The sequence below is a fragment of the Delphinapterus leucas genome, chromosome 3 (assembly GCF_059928025.1).
Source record: "Delphinapterus leucas isolate spDelLeu-1000000601 "Yukka" chromosome 3, BTC_Dleu_Yukka2, whole genome shotgun sequence".
Lineage (NCBI taxonomy): Eukaryota > Metazoa > Chordata > Mammalia > Artiodactyla > Monodontidae > Delphinapterus > Delphinapterus leucas.
This window is the reverse complement of record NC_143131.1, coordinates 73,785,010-73,796,412: the sequence shown is the minus strand read 5'-3', so window position 1 is coordinate 73,796,412 and position 11,403 is coordinate 73,785,010. Positions and strand designations below refer to the sequence as shown.

Genomic DNA, 11,403 nt, shown 5'->3' with positions numbered 1-11,403 from the left:
CACAGTGAGACAGGTAGGAGGGGCAGAGATGTCGTATAAGTAATACCTGTACCCACCAGTGGGCGATTCACAAATAGGAGAATAATTACAACTGCAGAGTTTTTCTTCAAAGAGTGAGGGATCTGAGCCCTGCATTGGGCTTCTCAGCCCAGGGCTCCTGCACTAGGAAGACAAGCCCTCAGAATGTTTGGCTTTGAAGGCCAGCAGAGTTTACTTTTGGGAGACCCTTTTGGGAAATAGAGACTCCACTCTTAAAGGGCACACACAAAATCTCACATGCTTTGGGACCCAAGGCAGAAGCAGTAATTTGAAAGGAGCCTGGGTCCAGACCTCCCTGCTAATCTTGGAGAGCCTCCTGGAGAGAAAGGAGGCAACGGGAGATCCCATTGGGACAGACACTGACTGCAGCCATTTGGGGGAGTCATTCTACCATGAGGACACATGTGTTGGCAAGATGAACTTAATAGATGTATATAGAACATTCCATCCAAAAGCAGCAGCACCTACTTCTGCTTTTCAAGTGCACATGGAACATGCTCCAGGATAGATCACATGCCAGGCCACAAAACAAATCACAGTAAGTATAAGAAAACGGAAATATCAAGCACCTTTTCCAACCACAATGCTGTGAGACTAGAAATCAACTGTAAGAAAAAAAAAACTGCAAAAACTACAAACATGTGGAGGCTAAATAATATGCTGCTAAACAACTAATGGATCACTGATGAAATCAAAGAGGAAATCAAATAATAGCTGGAGGGACTTCCTTGGTGGTGCCGTGGTTAAGAATCTGCCTGCCATTGCAGGCGACACAGGTTTGAGCCCTGGTCCGGGAAGATCCCACATGCCGTGCAGCAACTAAGCCCGTGCGCCAAAACTGTTGAGCCTGCGCTCTAGAGCCCACGAGCCACAACTATGGCGCCTGTGTGCCACAACTACTGAAGCCCGTGTGCCTAAAGCCCATGCTCCACAACCAGAGAAGCCACCGCAATGAGAAGCACGCACACTGCAACAAAGAATAGCCCCTGCTCGCCGCAACTAGAGAAAGCCTGCGTGCAGCCATGAAGACCGAACACAGTCAAAAATTAAAATAAAAAAATTTTAAAAATACCTGGAGACAAATGAAAAAGCAGTTCTAAAAGGGAAGTTTATAGCCATGCAAACCTACATTAGGAAACAGGAAAAATCTCAAGTAAACAACCTAACCTTATATCTAAAGGAACTAAAAGAAGGAGAATAAACAAAACCCAAAGTTATTAGATAGAAAGAAATCATAAAGAACAGAGCAGAAATAAATGAAATAGAGACTAAAAAAAAATAGAAAAGATCAAAGAAACAAAGATCTAGTTCTTGAAGAGATAAACAAAATTGACAAATCTTTAGCCAGACTCATCCACAAGAAAAGAGAGAGGGCCCAAATCAATAAAATCAGAAATGAAAAAGGAGAAGTTACAACTGACACTACAGAAACATAATGGATCATAAGAGATTACTACAAACAGCTACACAGCAATAAAATGAAAAACTTAGAAGAAATGTACAATCTCCCAATACTGAACCAGGAAGAAACAGAAAATACGAACAGACCAGTAATGAAATTGAATCAGTAACAAAAAAAAACCTCCCAACAAACAAATGCCAAAACCAGATGGCTTCACAGGTAAATTCTACCAAACATTTAGAGAAAAGTTAACACCTATCCTTCTTAAACTATTCCAAAAAATTGCAGAAGAAGATACCCTTCTGCACTCAATCCACGAGGTCAGCATCACCCTGATACCAAAATCAGAGAGAGAATGTCAAACAGAGAAAGGCAAATACTGTATAATTTCACTCATATGTGGAATCTTAAAAGACAAAATAGGCAGGCGCTGCAGGTGTTAGCTCTGGGGCAGGCAGCTCTGACTAAGCTTCCACTCGTGGACGGACCGACGGACTGACGAGGTGCCGCGCTCCCACCGGCCTCCTCCGACCGCCCAGCGGCAGGCGAGTGCCCCGGGCGATACAGCCGGCAACGCTGCCGAGCCCAAGCCCGAAGGCCGCCGCCTGGCGATGACTTTTCAAGATTTTTCTCCTTTTTGCAGGACTTCTGGTTAAAGTTCCCGTGGGGTTGTATTTTTCCCGAAAATTACTGCTTTTCCAAAGCCTCCTGTTAATATCCCCTGAGGACAGTGGCTTTTGCGCGACCATTGTCGCGGTGGTGGGCCTGCATGTGGTGCTGGCGGGGTTCGTGTTCATCATGTGGAAGGAGGGGATGCCTGAATGGCGGGAAGAGAAAAACGAGCAGCGCAGCCCTTGCTTCCAAGCTGCAGGCGTGGGGGGCCGGGAAGTCCTGAAAGGGGTTTTCTTGTCTGTGTTTAAAAAGAAAAAGTGTGGGTTTTTTGTTTTTTGGGTTTTTTGTTTTTTTTCTGTTTAAGAGGGGAGGGAAATTAAGTATTTACTGCAGCTTACACTGGTAAAAATGCGGGCGCAGGGAGGGCTGACATTTTTCTCCACTGCCTGTTAAGGTGCCAAGTGCTTTTCGTTCTGGACATAATGCTTTTGACTGAGATCATGTCTGACTAATGTAAATATTAGTGTCAGAATAGAAGCTAAGATAAAGTAACACTAATTAGTAGGTTTAGAATTTATTTCATATTAAAATACGTGTCGTGATGTAAGTTTTCTGGCTTGGCTCGAGCGACAGTTTTAAGGGTGCACCCTCATTGATGCTGCTCACAGAGACGTGGATGTGTTGTTACTGCTTTCCAACTCTGCCTACTACGTGGCCTATTATGATGATGAAGTTGACAAAGTAAACCAGTATCAATGACTAAGTCTAGAAGACCTGGAAAAAATTGAAATAGGTCCTGAACCCACTCTTTTTGGTAAGGCAGAGTTCTGCTGCGTGCGACTGCATTACAGATATAAAGAAGCAAGTGGCTATTTCCACACCCTGAGAGCTGTAATGCTCAATGCAGAAGAGGATGGAAAAGATACCCTTCAGTGCATTGCAGAGATGCTGCAGATCACCAAGGAAGCCATGGGATTAGATGTAACTATAATAGAGAAAAAGCTTGAGAGGAAGAGCAGTAAACCTCATGAAGACATCATTGGCACCAGATCTCAAAACCAAGGCTCTTTGGCCCAGGGGAAAATTTTTTAATGAGCAAATTTTCATCTCTAAATCAAAAAGTGAAACAGACCAAATCCAATGTAAATATTGTCATTCTACGAAAGCTAGGAAACTTTACAAAACCTGAAATGAAAGTTAACTTTCTGAAACCAAACTTAAAAGTAAATCTTTGGAAATCAGATAGTAGTCTTGAAACCATGGAAAACACTAGTGTGATGGATAATGAAGCCCAGGCTGAGTCAGATGGGGAAATGTGTTCAGATAATGACTCATACCGCTCTGATGAATTCCTTACAAATTCCAAGTCCGATGAAGACAGGCAGCTAGCAAACTCTTTAGAGAATGTAGGGCCAGTAGACTGTGTTCTTCCTAGTTGTGGTATTATTGCTTCAATACCTCGATTAGGCAGTCCATCCCAGTCTATTAGCAACACTGATATTAGCATTCATTTTCCTTCAGAGGTTACTCTTGCTCATGAAAGTGGGCTTGGAAAAGGCTATGCGTCTTCTTTGAAGAAAAGTCCTTCTGCTGACGACATACACACATTGACTGGCTTTGTCTAGCCTGTGGATATTTATTACCACAGATTTGTTCAAGATGCATAAAACAAAATGACCCAGCTGTCAGAAACCAGGTCTGTTTCTCAGCAGGCTAGTGAGGAAGGAAATCAAATGACCAATCGAGTGTCTAATGAAGACACTCACTTTGAATCAACGGAACAGATACCTTCTCGACCATCTCAATTAGATGTGTGTCTTTTTCTGCAGCAGGCCCACATCTTTTGTCAGTTGAACCAGTGCATTCAATTGTATCTCAAAAGACCCCCGGCTCCGAATCTGGCACACTTGAACTTGAGAGAAGGCTTCACGTAACTCCTCCTTCAGAGAGCTGTAGCAGCAGAGCAGTCTCTCCCTTTGCAAAGATTCGAAGTTGCATGGTCCAGGTTGCTAATATTACCCAAGGTGGATTAACCCAGGGGATAAACTTTGCAGTGGCAAAGGTTCAGAAGAACACTGCAGAACCTGAAGTGGTTAATGAAGTCCAGCAGAATGAACTTAAAGATATGTTTACTCAATGCCAGACACGAATAATTCAGATTTAGTGTTTAGCCACACAGAATCATGTGGCTTTTATTTAATCCAAAAAAAAGGAGTCATATAACCTGTACTGTCTTTGAATCTAGGGATCCCAAATTCTAATTATGTTTATTTGGAAAGGTTTCAAAAAGAGACTGAACCTGAGAAGATTTCCAAATTTGAGAGCTAGGACAATGGAAGTGCATCACCCTAGAATGTGTAGACCTAAATAGGTTATACACTACAGAGCAGTTTGTCTCTCTAAAAGTAATTCAAGAATACATTGCTTTGGGACGTAATAACGTGAACTTTTTTGGAGTGGGGTGGGTGGGTAGAATGTATGAAGTAGACACAAAGTGTGGACATGGATCCATTTAGGTGATTAGCATTTTTCATAATTTGTTTTTTTCTGTTTGTCAGTTCATTTCTGTGTGTTTCCTCTACAAGGTAAATACTTAGTTTTTAGTGACTTCAAAGTGTTACTAGTATGGAGAAGCATTTTAATATAAAAACTATCGGTTTAGTTTTTGATGGCTTAACCATTCCCTATAAAGAGTTAATTGAGGGCTAATGGCGCTACAGTCAAGAAATGAATGTCCATTTGATCCTGATTTTTCCTACATTCTACTTAAACAAATTTAAAATACTGCTACCTTGTACACCCCAAAGTCTAGGAGCATTAATACTTGCCAGTCATAAAACCTGAGATGTGAGATGTGAATACCAGCACCTATTAATTTTGCTCTATTTTCAGAAATGTTAAGAATGTATACATATTGGATACTGGTAATGCAGTCCATAACATCCTGTGTAGATGAGCACAACTATTGAAAATTTAGTCTGAAGCACAATTGTGCTAAAATTTTAGGTTTTATGACTGTAACCCTGACCACATGGAATCAGGGCCTTGTCTGTAAGCCTATACAGTAAGAAAGTTGCACACCTTCTTCCAAACAAGTATTGGTCTGTCTGATATCTTAAGAGCTTTACTCTGTTGAAGTGATTCTCAGCTAAACATTATGTCTGCTGTAACTTTGATATTTCTACTTTTGTTATTTATTAGTGGTATCTTTTTTTGAAGTGTCAGATGTGACTATTTAAAATAAATATCATTATAATTTAAGTGAAAAAAAATGAAAAAAGAAAACAGAAACTGTGTTATAGTTACAGAGAATAAACAGGAGGTTCGGGGTGGGGGGAGGAAAGGGAGGAAAGAAATAGGTGAGGAAGATTAATAGGTATAAACTTCCAGTTGCAAAACAAATGAGTCAAGGGTATGAAATGTACACTGTGGGGAATATAGTCAGCAACTTTGTAATATCTTTGTGGTGACATATTGTAACTATACTTATCATGGTAATCATTTTGAAATGTATAGAAATATCAAATTACTCTGTTGTGTAACAGGAACTAACATAGTGTTGTTGGTCAATTATACATCAGAAACAAGCAAACTAACTAACTCATAGAAAAGGAGATCAGATTTGTGGTTACCAGAGTCGGGGAGTGGGAGAGGGGGAATTAGATGAAGACAGTCAGAAGGTACAAACTCCCAGTTATAAGATAAATTATTACTAGGGATATAATATACAACGTGATAAATATAATTAACACTGCTGTATGTCATATATCAAAGTTGTTAAGAAAGTAAGTCCTAAGGGTTCTCACCACAAGAAAAAATTTTTTATATTTCTTTAATTCTGTATCTATATGATATGATGGATTTCACTAAACTTATTGTGATAATCATTTCATGATGTATGTAAGTCAAATCATTATGCTGTATACCTTATACAGTGCTGCATATCAATGATATCTTGATAAAACTGGAAGAAAAAAAAGAAATGAGCTATCAAGCCATGAATAGATGTGGAGAAAACTCAAATTGATATTACTTAGTGAAAGAAGCCATTCTGAAAAGGCTACATACTATATGGTTCTAGTCGTATGACATTCTGGAAAAGGCAAAACTATGGATAAAGTAAAAAGATGAGTGGTTGCCAGGGGTTGGGGTCCAGGGCAGGTATGGATAGGTGGAGCAGAAAGGATTTTTAGGGTTGTAAAAATACTCTCTGTAATATTATCACGATGGATACAAGTCATTGCACCTCTGTTCAAACCCATAGAATGTACAACACCAAGATAGAATCCTAAGGCAAACTATGAACTTTGCATGATTATGATGTGTCAATGTAGATTTATCAACTGTAACAAATGCACCACTCTGATGGGGGATGTTAATGACAGGGGAGGCTATGCATGTGCTTTTCTACACTAACTTTTTAAAAAATGTTTATCATTGAGGTATAATTTACATACCATAACAATCACCATGTTAAAGTGTACAATTCAGTACTTTTAAGTATATTCACTAAAGTGTGCAACCAACACCGCTATCTAATTCCAGAACATTTTTATCACCTTAAAAAGAAACTTTGTACCTATTAGCAATCATAGTTTTTGACAAGGAGACCCCATATCCTAAAGACATCTATACTTCCTAAGCTATTTATAAATTTAGTGTCATCCAAAAAGGCATAAATACCAAAAGAATTCAAAGTTAAATAAATTGTAAGTTGGTGCCTACAGAGTCCTTTCAGGAAAGTTGGCGTGTTCCTGCCTTATGGGGTCTCTGATATACACTGAATGTTTTTGCCCCCCCAGATTCATATGTTGAAACTGAATGTGCTGATATTTGGACATGGGGCCTTTGGGAGATGATTAGGTCATGAGAGCAGGGCCTGCATGAATGGAATTTGTGCCCATATAAAAGAGTATCCAGAGAGCTCCCTTGCTCCTCTGCCATGTAAGGACACAATGAAAAAATGACTCTCTACGAATGAGGAAGCAGGCCTTCACCAGACATGGAATCTGCCTTGATCTTGGACTTCCCAGTCTCCAGAACTGTAAGCAATAAATTTCTGTTGTCTATAAACCACCTAGTCTATGGTATTTTTGGTATAGAAGGCTGAAGGGACCAAGACAGCTCCAGACTGACAAATGGTAAGGAATTTTCCTTCCTGGCAGTCCAGGTATACTCTTATATTTTGGAGACCTCAAGAATGAGGGATTTCCCCAAATTTATAGGTACTGTCTATGAAACCTGGTCAGAGAGTTGCTTGGGTTTGTTTTCCTAGCCTTGGAAGAGTAAATAGCAATGTATAAAATCCTTGTCTATAGAAGTGCAAATATATTTTTTTCTGGTGGAAGGACAATAGGGACCCTCTCACCCCAAAAAGCAAGTTTTAAGTCCCTCTGCAAATTCATTTCAGTATTTCTGATTTATAAATATCTCCATCCCTGCTTGCTGCAACTAGAGAAAGCCCACACGCAGCAACGAAGACCCAGCACAGCCAAAAATAAATAAAATTAAAAACAAAACAAGGGCTTCCCTGGTGGCGCAGTGGTTAAGAACCCACCTACCAATGCAGGGGACACAGGTTCAAGCCCTGGTCTGGGAAGATCCCACATCCCGTGTGCCATAACTACTGAGCCTGCACTCTAGAGCCCGCAAGCCACAACTACTGAAGCAGGCGCGCCTACAGCCTGTGCTCCACAACAAGGGAAGCCACCTCAATGAGAAGCCCGTGCACCACAATGAAGAGTAGCCCCTGCTCGCCGCAACTAGAGAAAGCCTGCGTGCAGCAATGAAGACCCAACACAGCCAAAATAAATAAAATAAAATAATTAAAAAAATAGCTTTTCAAAACAAAACAAACACCTGATTTTTCACCACAGATGGTTTAAGAAGCACTGCTTTAAATAACATGCTTTCTTCCATTGGGAAAGGAGGGGCTGAGCTGCAATGAGTTTCTGTTCCTCAGAAAAAAATAAACTCTGACTAACATGTTAAAAAAAAAAACAAAAAAACTTCATTCTTTAACTTTGCCTTTGAATCAGTTATGACATTTTCCTGGTTCTCTCATTAGGAATAAGTTAAGTAGAATCTTTGATACATGTATACTTTATAGCTATATCAGAGCTTGATTTTAATTTTTTTTTTGTTTTTTTTTTTAAGTATTTATTTATTTGGGTGCACCAGTGGCTTGCAGGCTCTTAATTCCCCGGCCAGGGATCGAACCCATGTCGCCTGCAATGGAAGCGTGAAGTCCTAAACACTGGACCGCCAGGGAATTCCCGTTTTTAACTGTTTTTGAAAATTATCTTTTAATATGACTTACTCCCATATTTGCCTGCTTATACAGAATTTATTTTATTTTTTTACAGAATTTATCATATGCCCAACTCTGTTTTGTTTTGCTTACATTATTTGTTCCTCACAACAAAGTACATGAAGTAATTACTGGTAATAGCTTGCCATCCTCCACTCTTTTGTGGCAGATGGGGAACCTGAGACCAAAAGTTCACAGATGAATGAAACAGGATTAAAATCCAGGCAGCTTGATTCCAGAGTTTACACTCTTCACCACTACATTATACTCCCTATACATAGAGAAAACTGTCTTGAGCCTCTAAGATTTCTTAAGATGAATCTATAAATTAGTTTCTAATTTTGATTTGGCTTCCCTTGGAACTTGAAGATTAGCAAAAGCGTGCTAGGTTAACATCAGTATTTCCAGTGTGAGAGAGTTAGAGTTACAAACTTGGCATTCTTGTACTATCCCTCCCCCCAGTGAGTATGAGTTTAATCTTATATGATCATGGCTCTAGGCTATGGTAAAAACAAGACAACAGGCCCAAAATGGAGTTGCTTATTCTAAGCCCCATGTCACCAAACCAAGACAATTTAATTACAGTTTCAGCACTACCAGAAATGGAATCTTAAATCAGTCAATCAGGAATTGCCTGATCACCACTAGTTAGGTAATCTGCCTGATAGATCCCTGTAATCCCCTAAAAAAAAGCAACTTTGCAATAACCACCTGCTTTTTTACCTAGTATAACTTCTTTGTTCCTGCTCTCTTAAGGCTATAAAAGTCTTTCATTTTGTATAGCTCCCTGGAGCTCCTTTCTATCTGCTAGATTGGATGAGGCCTAATTCAAATTGAATTTTGCTCAAATAAACTCTTAACATTTTTAATATGCCTCAGTTTATCTTTTAACACCTATGATAAGAATGATTCTCTGGGCCTTCAAGTTAGAAAGCAGGTCCTATTGACCTTGGATAACCCTGGCTCACCTCACCATTTCTACCTTTCTTTACAATTTCTTGACTGATTACTCCATAATAGTTGATAATGATTAAGAATCTGTATTAAAAAGAAAAGATTAAATTATACTCAATAAAATTCTTAGGAAAATAGTAAGTCTGTAACACAGTTGAGAACTATTTGTATCCCAAATGGTTAAAGTAGGTTTTAAAGCTTAAAGGAAGAAACATACAACTATCCAGAAAATTGCCACCCAAAATGCTTTATTTCCCAAGGTGTCCAAGTAGTTGAACTTTTATCACATCAGTTAGTGGCCTTCCCAGCACTGCATGGAAGTCCATTGACTATTGTTAAATAAAATCCTGCTGTTCTTCACCCTGGAGCATGCTATGCTGCATAAGCCTTCTTTAAAGTTGTGTGAATCAGCTCAAAACATACTGATTTCTGTAGCTGTTTTGCAGATGGCTGCCTATCTTTCTCAGGTAATCACAGGACTCACCAAAAGTGAATTGCAAGTCTACTATTAACTCTAAAGTTTAAGTCAGACCATCCCAGACCTGCCCTACAATTTAAAAAAGAAAAAGAAAAAAAAATCCAGGGGTATTTGGGTGATAGGAAAATAGATATTTTAATATCTTTATATAAAAGTGAGAGAAATAACAATTCTCAGCCTGACTGTACATATAAATCATGTAGGACTGTTAAAAATATGAATGCCTGGGATGCACACAAACCAATTAAAAAAGTATAACTGAAGGGCTGTAATTTTAAAAGCCTGGATATCTGAGTGCTTAAAATTTCCAGAGGTGATTCTGATGCTCAGAGAATGGGTTAAGAACCACTGCTAGAGATATTATTATACTGAAATTTTGAATGTCAGTTTGGGTAACTTTAAGCAATAGATCTGTTGACTCATATTTTCTTTCCACCATTTCCAAGATATCCAGGGTCTTTTGGATTGAAGTAATCAACATATTTTTAAATTAAAAAAAATCCAGTTGTGACAAATGACGATTTGGTCATATCCTTTTCTTTTCTTAGACTAGGCAAAATGCCCAAAACATTTCTCCAAGCTGGCTTCCTTTATATTTGGGACTGACAGTGACAGTCACCTTGGCTGGTTAGAGGATGAAGAGCGGCCTATGCTTGAATGAGGAATAAAGTAGCTGGTGAATGCAGATTAGAACCAGCTGCATTTCTAGTGATAGAGTCTGTCAAGAATTTTTTTTTTTTAAACTTATCTGCCACCAGTCTTTTTGTTTCACTGCCAAGTTGTTTTTTAACTTTATGTTTTGGTGTCATCCATTAAAGATTAAATAGTTCAAAACCTGGAATTCCACTTAAGAGGCTTTTCTGACAAGCAAGGAAGTTGAATTTCTTTGTCCTGTATTGCAAATTGTGAATACAGAAAAGCAGTATTAATCTAGATTCCATCAAGTCACTATATGTGCTTATTCAGGTATGTGTTTGGCTACGTAATAATTCTATATGTGTATCTTAGCATAGGTATTATCTGTTGGGAATTAAGACTTTATGTGGCTGTTAAAACTTGTGATTCACCATTTGTATTCCAGGACCATTAGCTCAAGATTTATCATGGTTTTGTTTTCTCCAGCAGACAAAGTACAATCTCAAGACTGATCTAAGGTTTTGGATCACCAAAACAAAAAGTCTGTTCAGAGGACCAGCTACTTAATTTGTGGGACTCAGTGCAAAATGAAAATGTGGGGTGCCTTGTTCAAAAATCATGAAAAGTTTCAAGATGGCAATGGCAGAGCATTAAGCTGAGTGTAGAACCCTTCTAAATGCAGACCCTTCTACACGTGTGTGTGTGTGTGTTTTTTCATGTAAATGTATATATATACAAACAAAACTTTTATATAAAAATTAGATTTTTAAGGAAAAATCTCAACTATATATGCTTTTATATATACATATATGTGTGTGTGTATACACACACTCATAACTATTTCTCTTCCTTAAAAATTTCATCTCTTAAAACTTGAGCTATTACTTCTGGGAAGATGATTACAATATTTGTGTCTCTATCGTATTCATTCAACAAATATTTACCTTTTTGCCAGAATTCTGTTCTACGCAT

At 38.7% G+C, this 11,403-nt stretch overlaps 1 pseudogene; it reads left to right on the top strand.

The window, feature by feature from the left end:
• Nucleotides 1-2,239: 2,239 nt before the first annotated feature.
• On the top strand, nt 2,240-4,397 carry LOC111188046 (phosphatidylinositide 4-phosphatase SAC2-like; annotated as a pseudogene).
• Nucleotides 4,398-11,403: the final 7,006 nt, after the last annotated feature.